This window comes from Acinonyx jubatus, chromosome D4 (genome assembly GCF_027475565.1).
Source record: "Acinonyx jubatus isolate Ajub_Pintada_27869175 chromosome D4, VMU_Ajub_asm_v1.0, whole genome shotgun sequence".
Classification (NCBI taxonomy): domain Eukaryota; kingdom Metazoa; phylum Chordata; class Mammalia; order Carnivora; family Felidae; genus Acinonyx; species Acinonyx jubatus.
The window spans coordinates 90,512,725-90,531,951 of NC_069391.1; the positions used below are offsets into that span (position 1 = coordinate 90,512,725).

The 19,227-nt window shown below is 46.9% G+C and overlaps 1 protein-coding gene and 1 pseudogene across 2 annotated transcripts in view; one reads left to right on the forward strand and one right to left on the reverse strand.

Moving 5' to 3' along the window:
* The window catches only part of NXNL2 (nucleoredoxin like 2), a 215,443-nt gene that overhangs the window by 148,761 nt on the left and 47,455 nt on the right, over window positions 1-19,227 (reverse strand). The gene's annotated exons all lie outside the window — the stretch shown is intronic.
* On the forward strand, window positions 1,128-1,918 carry LOC106987959 (voltage-dependent anion-selective channel protein 1-like; annotated as a pseudogene).

The following is a 19,227-nucleotide window of genomic DNA, read 5'->3' on the forward strand; positions in this document are numbered from 1 at the left end:
AAACCAATGAGGACATGGTTGAACTGAACAACACCATCAATCAACTGTACCTAATTGACATTTAAAGAATTCTTTACCAACAGCAGAATATATATCCTTCTCAGGCTCACAAAGAACATGCACCAAGACAGACCACATTCTGAGTCATGAAACATACACGTTTGCTTTCTGACCGCAGTGGAACAAACTAGAAATCAGTAACAGAAGGAGAGCTGGAAAATCCCCAAATGCTTGGTGATGAAAAAACTCAGTGACACATGGGTCATGGCAGTGTCAAGACAAATTCTTTTTAATATTTTCAACTAAATAAAATACAACTTATCAAAATTTGTGGGATGTAGGGAAAATAGTGCTTGGAGGAAAGTTTATGTTGTTGAAAGCATACGCTAGAAAAGATGAAAGTTCTAAATCAATCATCTAAGCTTCCACCTTAGAAAACTGGAAAGAGAAGAGAAAATTAAATCCAAAGTAATAAAGAAGAAGAGGAATTACAAAATTACAGCAAAAATTTATGAAATTGAACAGAGACAATCAACAAAGAAAGTCAACGAAACCAAAAGCTGGTTGTTGTTTTTTTTTTAAATACCTAATACTTTTTTAAAAATTTATTTATTTTTGAGAAAGGGAGAGACAGAGCTCAAGCAAGGGAGGGGCAGAGAGCGAGAGAGTGGAGGCACAGAATCCGAAGCAGGCTCCAGGCTCCGAGCTGTTGGCACAGAACCTGACCTGGGGCTTGAACTCACAAGCTGTGAGATCATGACCTGAGCTGAAGTTGGACACTTAACCGACTGAGCCACCCAGGTGCTCCAAAAGCTAATTCTTTGAAAAGATTGATAAAATTGACAAACTTCTAGCCAAGCTACTTAAAAAAAAAAAAGCAAAGAGACAAATTACTATTATCAAAAATAAAAGAAGGGCCATCACTACTGATCCTGTGGACGTTAAAAGGATGACAAAGGAATACTATGAACAACTCTATGGCCCTAAATTTAATCTCCCATATAAATGCATCAAATTCCTTAAAAGACAATTTATAAAACTCACACAAGAAAAACAGACAGGCACTGAAGCCCCGCCCCCTGCCGCCCCAGCTGCCCGTAAGCAAAAGACGGCTGTGCCTCCCGTGTATGCACGTCTTGGCAAATCTGCCAGGATCGTCTTCACCAAGGGCTATGGATTTACCTTTAAAAAAAAAAACAAAAAACAGATCTGAAAACAAAATCTGAGAATGGTCTGGAATCTACCGGCTCAGGCTCAGCCAACCCTGAGGCCACCGAAGTGACAGGCAATCTGGAAACCAAGTACAGATGGACTAAATATGGTCTGACATTTGTGGAGAAATGGAATCTGACCACACGCTAGGCACCAACATTACCGTGGGAGATCACCTACACTGGGCGGAGGCGGTGGAGATGATAAATTTGAGGCAGGATACAGGCAGGAGCACATCAGCCTGGATTTCGACATCACCAGGCCTTCAATCCAGGGTGCTGTGTGCTGAGTTACCAGGGTTGGCTGGCTGGCCATCAGACAAATCTTGAGACCATAAATTCCCAAGGGACCCAGAGCAACTTTGCAGTTGGCTACAGGACTGAAGAATTCCAGCCTCGCATCAACGTTAATGACAGGACAGGGTCTGGAGGCTCTGTTTGCCAGAAGGTGAACAAGAAGTTGGAAAAGTCTGCCAGTCTCAGTTGGACAGCAGGAAACAGTGACACTCACTTTGGAATACCAGCCAAGTATCAGATCGACCCTGAAACCTGCTTCCTGGTGAAAGGGAATGGCTCCGGCCTGATGGGTCCAGGGTACATCCAGATTGTGAAGCCGGGTATCAAACCAATGTCGTCAGCTCTGCCAGACAGCAAGAACATCAATGCCGGGCCACCAGCTTGGTCTGGGACTGGAACTTCCAGCATAAATGAATACCATGCAATTGTTTGATTTAAAATTATTTTGCAGCATAGCTAACTTCGGAACTTAGCGTGCCTTTTAATATTGCACATCTGGATGCGATTTTGCTGAACACCACGTTAGACCTCCAAGTTAAAGATGATTCAGCTTGAAGGTGTTACCATTTCAAAGGCACATGAGAAATCTGATTCCAAAAACATCCTTTTACCTGTACTCTTAGGGGGAACTCACAAAGTACGAAGGCACTTTGTAAATCCATATCGAGTACATGAATGAAATTGTGACTTTCTGAGACTCAAACCTGGGTTTCCCACCCTGAACGAGGAGAGGCTCCTTGTTTGATGGTGTGCACAAAACTCATCTGAAAGGGGTTTCTAGGAAGAATCTTCATGACCTCTTTCTACCCTACTCCATCACCTCCTTGACACCAAAGCAGTCCGTGGGGTACAGTCGAGTTTCTTCTATGCCATTTTGGGATAGAGAGGGTGGGTGCGATGAAGACGACGATTCAGGACTTAATCCTCTCTCTTGCTGGTTTGCTGCCCTCACCCCAAGAGCTCCAACTGCAAGCTGGGAAGAGTGTCTGTCACTGCAGTCACATGGTGACAATCCCTGGGATCTAAATCTGACTTCCACTGCACGGTCACCACTCGGCAGTTTAGAAGCTTATTGGTTTCATTGTCGTCTTCCCTTTTGTTTGGAGTTAGACTCCTCTTCAAATGCTTTAATTATCATCACTTAAAATAGAACTTGAATAAAATATTGAAACAGAAGGACAACCTCAGGATGATCGCTGTCACCACTCCCATTCAACATAGTACTAGAAGTCCCGTCTAGAGCAATCAGGTAAGACAAAGAAGTCAGAGGCATTCCAATTGGAAAGGACGATGTAAAAATGTCACTATTTGCAAATGATATGATCTTATATATTAAAACCCCAAAGACTCAACTAAAAAACTATTCAATCTAATCAATGCATTCAGTGAAGCTGCAGGATGTAAAATCAATACACAGAAACAAGTTGCATTTCAATATACTGACAAAGAAATAGCTGAAAAAAATAGAGAAAACTATTCCATTTACAATCGCATTAAAAACAATGAAGTACCTAGGAATAAATTTAACCAAGGAAGTGAAAGATCCTTACAAGAAAACTACAAGGCGCGGTTGAAAGAAATCAAAGAAGACACAAACAAATGGCTTATGGATTGGAAGAGTTAATATTATTAAAAGTCCATGCTACCCAAAGCCAGCTGTAAGTTCAGTGCCATCCCTATCAAATCGCCAAGGAATTTTTCACAGGAATAGAATAAACAATCTTAAAATTGGTATTGAACCACAAAAGGCCCCAAATAGCCAAAGCCATCATGAGAAAGAACAAAGGTGGAAGCATCACGCTCCCTGATTTCACACTACACTACAAAGCTGTAGTAATTAAAGCAATATGGTACTGGCACAAAAACAGATACACAGATACACGGAGCACAACAGACAGCTCAGAATTAAACTGCGTGTACGGTTAGTTAGTACTTGATAAGGCCCAAGAACATCCAATGGGGAAAGAACAGTCTCTTCAACAAACGGTGTTGGGAAAACTGGTTAACTACATGGAGAAAAATGAAATTGGACCCCTATCTTACAATACTCACAAAAATTAACTCAAAATGGACCAGAAACTTAAATGGAAGACCTAATACTATAAAATTCCTAGAAAAAACATATACAAGCTCATTGACATTGGTCTTGGCAGTGATTTTTTTTTTGACATGACTCCAAATGGACAAACAACTAAGGACTAAATCAACAAGGGGGCTACATCAAACCTAAATGCTTCTGCACTACAAAAGAAACAACAAAATAAAAAGGTAACCTAAACAATGGGAGAGAACATTTGCAAACCATGTATCAGATAAGAGGTTAAGATTCAACATTTACAAAGAACTCCTACAACTCAATAACAAGAAAAGCCAACAATCCGATTCAACCATGAGCAGAAGAGCTAAATGGGCATTTTTTGAAGAAGACATCTAGACGGCCAACAGGTACGTGGAAAGATGCTCAACATCACTCACCATTAGGGAAATGCAAATCAAAACCACAACGAGATGTCACCTTATGCCTGTCAGAATCGCTATCAAGAAAACAAGAGATACCAAGTATCGGTGAGGATGCAGAGAAAAGGGAGCACTTGTTCACCGCTACTTGCATTGTAAACTGGCCCAGCCACTTTAGAGAACAGTATGGAGGTTCCTCAAGAAATTAACAATAGAATTACCACACAGCTCAGCAATCCCACTTGTGGGTATGTACCCAAAGGAAATGACAACAGGTTATGAAAGCTGTATCTGCACTCCCATGTTGATGGCAGAATTATTCACAGTAGCCAAGATACAGAAACAACATAAGTTCCAAGGATGGGTGAATGGATAAAGAAGACACACACACATACACACACACACACACACACACACACACACACACACACACACACACAAATGGAATACTACTCAGCCGTAAGAAAAAAATCATATCCTGCCATTTGCAACAACAGGGATGGATCCTGAGGACATTATGTTAAGTGAGGTAAGTCGTACAGAGAAAAACAAATACTATATGATATTCCTTAAATGTGGGACCTAAAACAAACAACCGAACTTGAGAAGACAGACAGTGGATGTGGTTGGTGGTTACAAAGGTTGGGGGTGGGAAATGGCAGAGGTGTTGTCTGAAGGTTGTTCGAGGGTGCATACTTGCAGCCTGTAGATAAATCAGCCCTGAAGATGTAATTAATACACAGTACAGGGATTACAGACTCCCCCCCCCAAAAAACCCCACAATTATAAAAATTAAACTTGCTGAGAAACTAGATCTTAAGTGTTCCCATCACTAGAAGAAATGGAAATTACACGAGGCAGGAGAGGTGTTAGCTGGTGCTCCAGTGGCCATCATATTGCCCTATGAATGCATCACATCAGTATGCTGTAACCTTAAACTTACATAATGTTGTAGGTCACTTACATCTCAATTCAAAAAAACAGGAAGAGAGATCTTCCATTCTCTCTCCTTCCTCCCCCTCTCTCTCTCCTCTCCCTAGCCACCTCCCTCTCTCCTCCTTCTTCTCCCCCTTCCTCTCTCCCTTCCTCCTCTCCCTTGCTCCCTCCCCTTCCTCTCCCCCTCTCCCTCCTTCACACATGCACCAAGGAAAGGCCGTGTGAGCACAGAGGATTTGACCATCTGCATTCAAGCCCGGAATAGACCTCTCACCAGACAGAACGTGAGCACATGCTCTGGTTCTCCTCCCGCCTGTCAGGCATATCTACTCAGTCTCCTCCCTGAGTCCCCTTTGCCTGCCCTTGGGGAGGGGTCCTGTTCTCACTCGCTAATGTCTCCTTGGACCCAGCTGTGCACTCCTTGGCTGCACTCCACCTCTTGTACTTCTCTCCCTTGCTCTCCAGAGCCGTGTGTCCCTCTGCCCACAGGGCAGTGCACACGGGACACTCCCGGGACACTCCCAGGCCGTTCAGGTTCCATGCAGCTGATGTCGGATTCCTCGTCTTCCACCACACAGCCCGTGCTCTGCCCACACTTCCGATACGCATAACAGAATAACTGCAAACCTAGTAGTAAGACGTCCAACCCCAACATCCAAAGCACAACACTGGACGCCTCTGCGGCCCTCATCCTCTGCCTCAACGCTCAGTATCCAAAGGGCCACTAAATCCTGTGGATTAGCCTCCTGATGCGGCCCTTCCCTAGTGCGAATCTTCATCGTCTCTTTCCTGGGCTTTTACTGCAGCTCCTAAATGGATTTCCCCCTTTTTTCTCCTTTCAGTTCACCCTCCACATTGCAACAGAAGTGACCTTCCCAAAATGAACGTGGTCTTGTTAGTCCAAACACTACCACTCAAGACATGCGCACACACACACACACACACACACAAGTAATGCCAAGTGCATTACTTCGGTGTTTAAACATTGTTGAATACTGGAAGGCTAAAAATGGATGCTCCCCTTACCTGCCAGGCAGTGCCCTCTTCCAGACCCAGTGAAAATACCTCACTTTTTGTAAAAACTTCCCTTAACATTTCTCTTAAAGCCCCACAGACATGATGACACCTCTTCTTGTGCCCTAACCTACACACACACACACACACACACACACACACACACCCCTTACCTCTTACCCCAACCAACCCCTAAGCTATCAACATCTCCCTCAAACTCCAAGGCCCTCGAAGGATGGGCTGTGGTGTTGGTTCCTGTATCCCCGGTGCATTCATCACTGACATGTAGTGGATAAGAACTCAAGAGATGTTTTCACTTTATTTTATTGATTGATTAATTAATTGATTGATTTAATGTTTATTTATTTCTTTTTGAGAGGGACAGAGCATGAGCAGGTGAGGGGCAGAGACAGGAGAGAGACTCCCAAGCAGGCTCTGCATGGTCAACACAGAGCCTGACGCAGGACTCAAACTCACAAACTGTGAGATCATGACCTGAACCAAAATCAAGAGTCAGACGCACAACTCACTGAGCTCCCAGGAACCCTAGAAATACACTTTCATCACACATACACAAGAAGATACATTTGTATTACCAGCAAAAGTTTCACTTAAAAGCATATACTTTTTTATTTTTTTTAATGCTTATTTATTATTTTTGAGAGAGTGAACGAGACAGAGTGCAAGTGGGGAAGGGCAGAGATAGGAAGACACAGAATCCGAAGCAAGCTCCAGGCTCCAAGCTGTCAGCACAGAGCCCGACATGGGGCTCAAACTCATGAACCGTGAGATCATGACCTGAGCCCAAGTTGGATGCTTAACTGACTGAGCCACCCAAGTGCTCTGATATTGAGAAAATAAGAAAATATCTAAGTTTGGGGAAAGGCTAAAAGATCATCTTCAACTTGAAAAATGGAAGCTGGGGAAGGATTTAAATGTATGTTCAAATGAATTCCACATGGTGAAAAAAAATGCTCTTCGAGCCCAGAAGACCAGGCCTCTCTGCTGACAACCAGCTGTGGGGACACAGCCTCACTGGGCCTACGCTTCTGCTTCTGTTACATCACAAAGCTGTTCTCTGCGACCCTCCACCCTCACACTGAGAACAGTAAATATATACAAATACCACACATCGCCTTGTACACCTGCAAGTAATTTGATGCTATGTCAATTAGACCTCAACTTAATGAAACAGAATAAAGAAAAACACATAAACGTCAGCAGAAGGGACTCTGTCAGAATCAAGAAAACCTTTCCCTGGAGTAGAAGCTGTTTAGGAAGGAGAAACCTGACAGGGCCATGGACAGTCGTCTCCTGAAGGCCTGATTAGCAGGGCCTTTTCATCCATCCTGAAGGATTTGTGTTGTGTTCTTCCTGGAGGTGGTGGTGAGGCTGGTGGGGTGGGACTGGAGGGAGGAGCCAGATTCCTCAATCCTGAACCTTTCTGAGATTCTGAAAAACATTTCATGACTGAGAGCAATCAATAAAATGAGTCATTATGAATGCTTCTTGCCATCAAATAATCATGGCTGGTAATCCCATAAAGGGTAGCATGTTATGGCATAAGGGGGAGGGGGGTACTTTTTGCTTAAAAAAAAAAGTAGAATTCTATAACTAAATAACTAAACTAACTAACTAAATAACTAAACTAACAAAAATTCTATAACTCCAGATACAATTGGGGATGTATTTTCATAGCATTTGAGCTTTTCCTCTAGAAATCAGCAAGGGATGAGCTCTCTGCTTTGTCTTAAGGGAGCTGTGTGCCAGGACAAATTTACCACTTTCTGAAAAAGACACAAAAATCCAAGAGCAGCTGTGGCCTCTGTCGATGTTCTGCCATGACTCCTTTCTGAGTCTATATTTGACACGATCTGATGGAGTGAGATCACATGCCCGGAGTAAACTCAGCCCAGAGCATCAGCCTTGATTTACTTCCAGAAGCAGTAATAAGCCTGCCCACTGTTGGCCAGGTTCCTTGTCCATTTGCAGTACGCCTCAAAGCTATGGAAACACAGAATGAAGACGGAATAGAGACATCTGTGCCTACACACCGATGTGCTCCATGGACTGTGTCCTGTAGAAAAAGATCAATCCCTTAAAATATTAACTGTGGTCATTTTTCCAAGGATCCATACAAAGGAAAAACAACAGCTTCCAGTAACCATCTCCCTCACTGTGCTGTTTCACTGAAAGAAATAAATTCTGAATTTCTCACAGCTGTTGAAAATGGCAAATTCCACCATGGCAACAGAAAAATAACCCTAGTAGGTAAAGATATTTGAGCCAAGTTGGACTTTGGGAACTCAGTGCCCTGGTCTTGGGACAAGGCCAGGGAAACTGGCTCCGTGCCCATTTATGGAAACTGGGTTTGAGCTGGGTGGGGCGTGGGTACATGTTGGACGTGACAAGGTTGACATGTGCATCCCAGTGACCATAGCCTGCCCTGGCCCAGGGCGAAGATGTGCGGCCGCCCCTTCCCAGACGACGCTGGACACTCGGCCTGCCAGGATGAGCATCCTTGCCCCATGATGCCGGAAGGGCGGGCCAGAAGGGGGATGCATCAACTGGTCTGGGCGAGGCCAAGCTGCTCTGTTTGGTTCCTGAGGTTTGCACCCATTCAAATGCAGCTCGATGTTCCTTCCCACCCCATGGGCTCCCATCCCAAGCCAGGTTAGCTGGGAAGCCTCAGTGGGCCCTTCTCAACAAGGATGCTGCTAGAATAAAGCCCATCTCCCCAAGGCAACCAACATATATCACAAATTAGCTTATCTCCTCTACTTCTACAGCAGTACTAGCTGTGGAGCATTCTTGGGGAAACTGAGAAAACAGTCCTTCAGATGACTCCCCTGCGACCTGTCTGCTGTGGAACTCAGCTGGAAACGGCTGTTAATTAGAAAGCCTCAGGAATGGGATCAGGCCTTCTGAACTTCTGACCCAGACCCCAGTCTAGAACGCAGCTGGGGGTTGGGGCTGTTTTCTGGGTCTTCTCCGGGCTTGGAATGGAGGGCATGCCTCATGCCTGCCAAGATTTCACAGCCCCAGCTGACCCTGCCGTCCCTGCGCAGACCCACCACCACACCCCTCCTGCTGCCTGGGGGAGCCACGCATACTAACAAAACATTTCATTGCTTCATCTGGTTTCTGTCCCGTATGTGACAACTCAGGGTGAGCTCCATGCTGACACAAGTAGGCTGAAAATCTTGGTCAAGGGCAAGGATTTATACAGAGTGTGCTTATGCCATTTCCCTTTTTTAAAATAACTCTTCACTGGCTTTGTGGTGCGGAGGTTACAAGTGTGGGCCTTGAAATAGAACAGAGTCTGGCATCGCTCCTTGTCATGTAAGTTCTGTGTTCTCAGGCTGCTCAGCCTCTCCACCTTGGACATGAGGCAACGGAGAACAGTGTACCTGAGAAGTGGAAAACCAGAGAGTTACATGAGGCAGGGAACATGGTCGCAGGAGGAGGAGGCTGGCGGGCTCCCGGACCTAGAGGCAGAGCCGGGAGTCCAGGGGATGAAGGTGGCTCCAGTTCACAAGACAGGGCACCAAGGAGAAGAGAGTGACAAGTGACTCCAGAGACCTGCGGAGGATTGCCCTGAGCATCCCTCCCGAGTGCAGGAGGACACTCCCCGAGGCTGATTCCAGGACGGAAGGATAGCGAGAACCGGGACCAGCGCTCACCCAGGGCCAGGACCGTGGTGTGATTCCGCCAGCCAGGCCCGAATCGTCTGCAGATCACAGGTTCACGGGTAGGGCACTCAGATAATTCTCATCACAGCACTGGGGGTGATTCACACAAGACAACGCTGCTGAGGTCACAAATCTAAAAACAAATCTTAAAAGGCTAGAAAGAATCAAACTGACTCTGTGAAATACAACTGTCCCAGAACAAAGCTCAAGAATATTTATGAGAATACAAAAATATCCAGCACCCAGCAAGGTAAAACTCACAGTGCCTCACATCCAATCAAAAACTCTTAGGCATGCAAAGCAGCTTATAGATATAAGTCAGAATGAGGAGAAAAGTCAATCAATTAAACCAACCCAGCATGAACACAGATGGGAGAATTCACAAAAAGCGATGTTAAAACAGTGATTATAAATGTTTTCTGTATGTTTTAAAAGTTAAGTAGAGACATGGAAAACATATTTCTAAAGCCACCCAGATCAAACTTTATACATGAAAACTGCAATGTCTCTGGGAAAAATGAACTAGATGAAACTAATGGCAGATTAGACATTTCAGAGGGAAAGATGGTGGCCGTGGAAGCAGGGCAACAGATAATTTATCCACATGGGAACTGGGGGGAAATGATAAAAAAATAATGAAATCAGAAAGAATCAGTAAGTTGTGGGACAACTTCACTAGGCCTAATATACATTTGGTTGTAGTCCCTAAAGGAGAAGGGAATGAGGAGGACAAAAAAAATTTTTTTGAAGAAACCGTGAACAAAATTTTCCAGATTGGATAAATACCCCCGGATGCATGAAACTCAATGACATTTGAGCACAGGAAACAAGAAGAAAATGACACCAACGTACATCATAATCAAATTGCTCAAAAACCAGCAATGAGGATAAAATATTTTCTAAGTCAGAGAAAAACACATCAGGTACAGAGGGGAAAGGTACACATGACAGCAGATTTCTTGTCAAAAACTATGCAACTGGGAAGCAGAGGAATAACATCAGCAAAATACTGAAAGAAAAAAAATTGTCAATCTAGAACTCAACACCCAGCAAAAAAACCTTTAATTTTAAAAAAGACAAAATTCAAACTATTTCAAATTCACAAATGACGACAGAACTCTTCACCGGCAGGCCCACACTTTAGTAAATATTAAAGCATATCACTCAGGCAGATGGATAATGATGTCAGATGGAAACAGGGATCTACCGAAGAAATAAAACACCAAAAATGGTAACTACATGAGTGAACATACACGATTTTTTCATATTATTTCAATCTTTTAAAAAGACAATTGTTTCAACAAAAATAAGAACTATACATTTTAAGATTTCTGATGTGCATAGTAGATAATGCGTGGTGACAATCCCATTAAGGGTGGCAGGAGAAACGAAAGCATGCGACTGTCGCACTCTTACATTACACATACAGTGGTACATCATCTCTTGAAAGTAAACTCTGATAAGTATACCCCTAACCCTAAATGAACCCCCAGAAAAACAAAACAAGGAGTTATCCCTAATTATTCAATGAAGAGAGAAGACACAAATCATTAATAATGAGAATCAGAAGTGACATCACCACAGAATCCACATATGTTAAAAAGATAATACGGAAAACTATTAACAACTTTATGCTAATAAATTTCATAACTTAGATGAAATAAAGAAAAAAACTGACAGAAATAAAATAGATAAAACCAATACATGAAAAGCAATAAAATTCACCATTCTAAGTAGGTTCAGAGACTCAGAATCTCTGGAGTTTGCCCCAAATGTCAGGATGGGGTGACTGCCTTCTCCATTAGCTTGCTATTTAATTCAAATCTTGAAAGCAAGCCCATTTCCATGAAGTTGGCCAAGACACTCCCATATGCAGAGATTTAACTTGTGGTTAAAACTGTTCCCACAAAGGAAACTCTAGAAAATTAAAGAGGAAGGAATACATCCCAACCTATTTTACGAGGCCAGGTACACTAGTACCAAAACCAGATAGGGACATTACAAGTACAGCAAACTAAAGACCAATATTCCACATAAATATAGATGCAAAAACTCTGAACAAAATTTTAGCAAGTCAAAGCCAATAAGGTACAAAAAGGAAAATACGTTATCATCAAGTAGGGTTTTCCAGGAATGCAAGGTTGGTGTAACACTTGAAAATCAATGCAATTGAACATGGTAATAATAATCTTTAACATGTAGAACTTTAAAAATAAGAAAACTATATAATTATTTCTCTAGATACAGGAAAAGCACTCAACAAAATCTCACATCTATTTCTGATTAAAAAAAAAACAAACTCTGAAAATTAGGATCAGAAAGGAGTGTCCTCAGTGTGGTAAAGAACATCTACAGAAAACCTACAGTGACCATAACACTCAGTGGCAATAACGATGCATTTCCCCCAAAATGAAGAATGAGAGACAAGGACGCTTGTTCTCCAGGTGCCCCATCAACATTGTGCGGGAGGTTCTATCTGACGTAAGCAGGCAAGAAAAAGGGGTAAAAGACATTCAGACTGGAAAGGAAACCTAAAGTTGTTTTTCCACAGATGACACAATCATATATTTAAAATATGAAATCTACAAAAAAAATCTATTAGAACTAGTTTCGTAAATCTGCAAGGTTTGAGGTCAACATACAACTGCCATTTCTGTTTTTTAAAAAAGCTTATTTCGAGAGAGAGAGAGAAAACGCATGCGTACACATGCACAAGTTGGGGAGGGGTAGAGAGAGAGAGAGAATCCCAAGCACACTCCATGCTGTCAGCGTGGAGCCCAATGAGGGGCTTGATCTCATGGCCATTAGATCATGATTTCAGCCAAAATCAGGAGTCGGACACTTAACCAACTGAGCCACCAAGGCACCACTATCACTTCTATTTTTATATGCTATCAATGAACAGTCAGAAATAGAAATTATTAAGATAATACCATTTATAGTAGCATCAAAAAATACAAAATACTTAGGGATAGATCTGACAAAACTGTGTAAGACCTGTACATTAATAACTATGAAATACTGATGAAAAAGTTAAGGAATACCTAAATAAATGGGGAAATATACCTTGTTAATCAATCAGGAGGCTCCACGCTACTAAGATGTCAGTTCTCTCCCAATTGTTCTGTAAAATTCAAAAAAAGTTCAACTAAACTCCAAACAAGCTTTTTGTTGTTGAAATTGACAAGCTGATTCTAAAATTCATATGTACATGTGAAGTACCTAGAATGGCCAAAAACACTTCGAAAAAGGACAAAGTTGGGGGCACCTGGGTGGCTCAGTCAGTTAAGTGTCTGACTTTAGCTCAGGTCATGATCTCAAGGCTCGTGGGTTCCAGCCCCGTGTCGGGCTCTGTGCTGACAGCTCAGAGCCTGGAGCCTGCTTCGGATTCTGTGTCTCCCTCTCTCTCTGTCCGTCCCCCACTCACACTCTCTCTCTCTCTCTCTAAAATAAATAAACATTAAAAAAAATTTTTTTTAATAGAAAGGAAAGGGACAAAGACCACAGAACTGACCACACACTAGTCAGAAATTTCCATAAACAAAATTAAATACGCAGCCAGCAGGGGGAGGACTGTATCCCAGCATCACGCGGGATACAGGCTAACGGCCACGGTGCTTCGACAACTCACAAATGGGGCGAGAAAACCCTCACTGAAACGTAAAGGAGAGAGCGGGTGAAGGTGGTGAAGAAATGCTGTCTTCGGGCATCAGTCCTGGGGGTGGCGCAGGGGATGGGAACCTGGGGACACTGCTCTACGGCTTATTGAAAGTGGCGTCACGCAGCTGTTAACAAGAGCCAGTGAGGAACATTTACGGGAAGGGCCTCAGCAGCACAAACACCGGAGGAAACCAAGGGAAAGCGAGATGTTGGCCGCGGTGGCCGTGGGCGGCCGCCTTGGTTTTCCTTCCTGTACTTTGCAATTCCTGGGGAATTCCTGGCCTGGAGTTACAGGCCCCCTGCCCGGCAAGGGACCTCTAAGAATGTCCAGAACTGTCTAAAAAATATTACATGTGTGTGCGCCATTCTCCCGCTTACGAACAAGCTGCTGCAATCGTGAAATCTCATTCTTCTGTTCTGTCTCCGACCACCAGGAAAGAAGAGTTGTTTCTTCACAGGACAGCAACGTGCACGAGGCGCTAAACATTCCCTTCCCTGAACTCCGAGCATCTGAGCCAGGCTGGACGAGCCCCTTCCCTCTGGCATTTAGGTCTCTGACTCAAGGGCCTCCCTTGTCCTCACTGGGCTGGTTGGCTCTGTACCTTTCGTATTTGTGTGTGAGCATCTCGTCCCCAGCCCCACCCCCACCCCCACCTGCTGGAACCACCATGCGTGAGGAGAGGCAGGTGGAAGGTGTCTCTACATCCCCACGGCAGATTCCACCAGCCCTGAGCCTCAGAAACACTCTGCACTGCTTCCTGACTCACAGAATCACTGGAACGAAAGATGTCACCAACCTTCTCATCTCTGGTTTTTGTCAGTTACTGTCAGGACGTCCCAGGCAGGGGGCATTGGTGTCTCCCCAGGAAGTGAGGACAGAAGCCCCCAGCCCTGCGGAGCCCAGGAGCAGACAGACCGATACGACCCCTCACCGAAGGGACATCAGCCCCAGTGCCCGGCCACAGGCTCTGCAAAGATGCCTGCTGGTCACTTTATCGTGACTTTCTCCTTCTGGCCCGAGAATGCCTTTTCCAGCTGAGTCTGCCCATATGTTCCCTTGTTGGGCAGTTACAGAGCCAAGGAAAGAGTCCCCACGGGTGCCATGCTACATAGGTGCCGTCATACACATGCCACTGCTCCGAGTGGCCCTGGGACTTTAGGCCTGTCTCTCTCCCAAAGTTGTGTCTGCCATTAAGTCCGTTTTGAATGAGCTGGGTATGAGGGAACCCTGGCTTCTGAGGTCAGATTTTGGGGGGAACAAAGGCAAGAGAAATGCAGCTTCCTGGACACTGATGGTGTGGCTCGGGGACACAGGTGACAGGAGACATGCCCCACGCCCCCAGACATCACTGTGAATGGGGCAGGGGCCGCAGTAGAGGGCCCAGCTGCCCTGCAGGCCCCATCTTCCCCTGCATGGGCATAGCGGGCGTCCCTCCAGACGACACCCTCCACGGAGCTTTGCTTTTCCTCCACTTCCCACGATTCCGCAGCTGGTGTCTGTCCTCCTGTCCCTGAGGACATTGGGAGGGTGCTGCTCCAGCCGGTTGTCCACCCCGGCTGCACTCACCCCGGGACGCCAGCTGGGCAGCAGCTGTGGACCCCAGAGGACCTGCGGGGAGGGCAGCGCAGGGTCAGGTTGCGGACAGAAGGGGAACCAGGGCCCCTCCTTGGGGCCTGCCACACGCATGGCCTGGTCCCCACTCCCATTCACCGGACTCTGCTCTGCCTGAGGGCGTTCCAGGCTTTGAACCTCTGGTCATGCCAGAGAAATCCTATGACTGGAGGGTGTCCTGCAGCACACGGGGTGGCCAGAGAAGGCCACAGTGTCCGCCCAGAGGAGATCTGGGGCCAATCTCGGCTTCCCTCCAGGTTTCCGCATCAGTACAGAGTGGACATCACGTGCCCCCCACCGGACGCCCAGGCTGCTCTGGTCCAGACGCACGAAGCACAAGTGTGCTGGGAGCCAGGAAGACAGCACAGTGTTCTCCATGGCAGGTGCTCTGCACACACACCCAGCGTCCACAGTGCTCTGGGGCAAGGCGCACCAAGTCCTCAGCAACAGGCCCAACTTCCTAGGGCCACCCCACACAGACCTGAGGCCCAGCAGCACCTGCCCCACAGCCCAGCCGGCCGGCCGGATCCAAACCTACCCACCTACCCGCTTCCTGGGTGTGATGTTCTGGGCATCATCTCCACCAATGTCTTTGGGGGGGGGGGGGGGCGGCACGGGGGTGTGTGGAAATGTATCATCTACTGCAGGAGGAGGTGTGTGGGGGGGTGTGGAAACGTGTCCTCCCCCCATCAGGAGGGACCCCAGAGTCTGGACAGACACAGGCTTGTTCCCCCAGCTCTGCCCGCTCACATTCACTATTTAAGATCTGAAAGACAAGGCAGTAAGACAACACAGACTACTCGGAAGGTTGTCGGTAATAAAATGACAAAGCAGAGCATGGCCATCTGCACGTGACCCACACTCTGAGTGTGTACAGGGATCGCACATTTGGACAGGAGTCCTTACGTGGTCAGGAACGCGGGAGAGGTAGACAGAGGTATGTAAATGCATAAAACCACAGTGAGGCCGGGGAACCGTGTGACGGCTAACTTGAGCCACCACATTCGCAGCCTTATAATTCGATGTTCTCTACTATTTTCTTTAACATAAAGGTGACAACTTGAGCCCATCAGGAACACACTAGGAAAGCCCTTTCTGGTGCTTTCTGGGGTTAATTTGAACATGTCACGGGGTCCCCAGTGCGGCCATAACAGAAGAGAATGCCGGGGCGTAAAGAAGAGAATGTGCTGTCGCGCTCCAGAGGCCTGTCCATCCACAGATGAACGCAAAAATGAGATGCAGTACACCCACACGAGGGAGAGCTACCCGGCCTCAGAGAGGAAGAAAGTCCGCATGCACGCTGCAACGTGGAGGCACTGAAGGGCGTGATGCTGGCTGAAATCAGCCAGTCACAAGGAGACGTGATTCATAAGAAGAAATGCTGTATTGCTCCGCCCAGATGGGGCCCTGGGGCTGTCCGATTCTCAGAGCCAGCCAGCAGAATGGTGCTAGAAGGGGCCTGGGGAGCGGCCAGTGGTTTAAAGGGCATAAAGCTCCAGATCAGGAAGAAGAAAACCCTTCCAGGCACGGATGGTGGCAATGACCTCACAAAAAGGCGAATGTACTCAAGGCCACTGAGCCCTACACTCAAAAATGACCGACGTGCTAAGTTTGTGTTCTGTGAATTTCACGACTACAATCTAAGAATCCAATGAAGTATAAAGTTTAGTTAATAACAAAATGAATGGACCAAGACAGAGATGGATGACAAAGCCCCGCCCCCAACACACACACAAGTCCAGCATTTTCGTAGAATCCAGGGGCCACTGTCGGGGTTCCCACTCTCAACGTGTCCGTGTGTCTGAACATTTTCTTCATAAAATGGCAGGGAGCAGAGCAGCCAGAAGAAATGCTCTCGGAGGGGAGACAGCCAAGAGGAGCCCAAGTCCCCAGGGACAAGCTCCAAGCCCCAACCCGTGGCTGAAACAGTGTGGCCCCTGATGAAGAAGCTGGGCTCCAGGCGCCATGTTGGGCAGTGGGGCCCAGTCCTCCCAGGACCCGCGATGTCAACAGCCACGCACTCAGTCCCCAATGTTTGCAAGGACACCGCTGCTCTGTGGTGGCTCGTAAAATGCTTAGCAAGTGCGTGACAGACGGTACTCAACAGTACTGTTGGCTGCTTAGCTGGTTGTAATGGCAGTAGTGTTGTGCTAGTTAACATGCATCAGTATAGCACTAGTTAACGAGTGTCACTGTAGCACTAGTTAATGCGGGTCAGTGTAGCACTACTTTCCTTTCTTCCCAGTTTTATTGAGACATAACTGACACATAGTGTTGTGTAAGTTGAAGTGATGGGCCTCCAGGACACACTCGGGGAGACAAAGCCCCTCCCTTGCTTCCGGACACCTTGCACCCACTTTCTTGGAGCACCAGCACCCCCTGCTGGGCGGGGACCAGAAAGGCACAACCCAGGAACCAGGGACCAAAGTGCCCACTCATAAACCCAAGAACTGGGGTGCAGGGCCCCCTCCCCAACGAGTGCACACACACACACACACACACACACACACACACACGCACACACACACACACACAGGGACAGGGAAGCCTGGGGCGCGACCCGCACACCAGGGCTGCAGACCAGGACTGCACAGAGAGCCCAGTTCCACCCAAGAGGCTTCCTCAAGAGGCCAGTCTGTCTGAGACACACAGAAAACACCAGAAATACTGTCTTGGGGGAAAATAAACTTGCAGTTTCTGTTAGCAACAGACGGGGCCGTTCCGGGCCTGGGGGCAGTTTTAAATCTACTTGGGGAGCACATTTCTGAAGGTGGCTGTGTCTCAGGGATCAGAGCATGGGTTTGTTGTTGTTGTTGTTCAAAATCAGAATTAGTGTCCATCATTGTCGCTGCTAGACTTTCAGTTATGTTTAGCACTTTTGGCTACGGGCATGTTTTACACTAACATTTATTAAATTCAGTAAATAGGTATTCCCAATGACAACCAAGCTAACATTTGCCTGCGAAGGGCAGGAAGATGGGCAGCGACTGGAGATAAAGGTGGGAGGGTAAGTGGCAGGTGGGGCCCTTGCAGCACGGAGGCCAAGCCTTGGAGGCAGGCGCAAAACTCGGGGCAGGGGGGCGGCGAACCTCGCAGATGTGCAACGTCAGACACGGCGCTGGCTCACACGGACACACCTCGACTTTACCACGTCTTTCTCACTTTTCTAATCCGTGCCAGGATCCGCTTCCTCCTGGTGTCCCTGGACAGATGGCGGGGCTGGGGGGGGGGGGGGGGCCTTTGTCTGGAATGTGCTGCCTTCGTGCCCGGGAGCAGGACATGTTCAGGGGAACTCTGCGCTATGGGAGCTGGAGAGGTGCATGCCCCGTCATGAGGGTCAACACGGTCACTGCGGGAAGTGGTGTCCATAGCCATAAACTACCTGCTTGGGTTCAACACAGTGTTAACACAGGGGTGCCTGGGGCCTTAGTCGGTTAAGCGTCCGACTCTTGGTTTCAGCTCAGGTGGTGAGTTCAAGCCCCACGTCAGGCTCTGTGCTGGCAAGCACAGAGCCTGCTTGGGATTCTCTCTCTCCCTCTCTCTCTGCCCCTCACCTGCTCAGGCTGTCTCTACCTCTCTCAAAAATAAACTTCATAAAAATGAATGTTAACACAGTTTTCGGGGAGGAAAAACTCATCTAAGATAACTGTATAGAACTGACCACTTTCCAAGACAGTGACGGAATTTCAGCTTCGTCTAAATTGTAAGTGGAGTGTCTGGTTCAGAAAGGCTTCTGGAACTAGCTTCTCAATGGGACCTTGGTCGGCGTGCTGGGAGGCGCCCCTTTTTCTAATGTTCACACACTTGAGAGAAGACAGAGCTACAACACAGACATGACAGATGAGCAAGGATACCCTTCTCCTTATTTTGTTAACACTCTGATGCTTAGTGCCCTGTCGGCTGTGGCTTTCCCACCTCTCCCGCGGCAGATGGCCGGCAAACAGGGCTGCTAGTCTGCGTCCTTGTGTTCACAGCCCACACGGGACTCTGGGCAGAACCAGGCAGCAAATGGGACACCAGCAGAAACCTGAACAGAGCTGCACCTGCTCGGAATCCCACAAGCCCCACGGGAACCAGGCCCCGGGGAGCACCCAGCTGCCCGCCGCCCATGGGCCACAGCACGTGGGAGAGCCCAGCACAGGCCATCCAGGTGGCCCACCCAGCTCTGGGCTTGTAAGCTGAAGGAAACGGTGGCGATTTACATCTCTGACCTCCGTGCTCTGTATGCAGCTAAAACTAACGGGGCAGACCCCACTTAAATTCCTCTTCTGACTACAAACAGCAACCCCTTCCCCACACAACATTCTGTTTGTGTTTACAAAGACGTGGCTTGGGAGTAGCAAAGAGC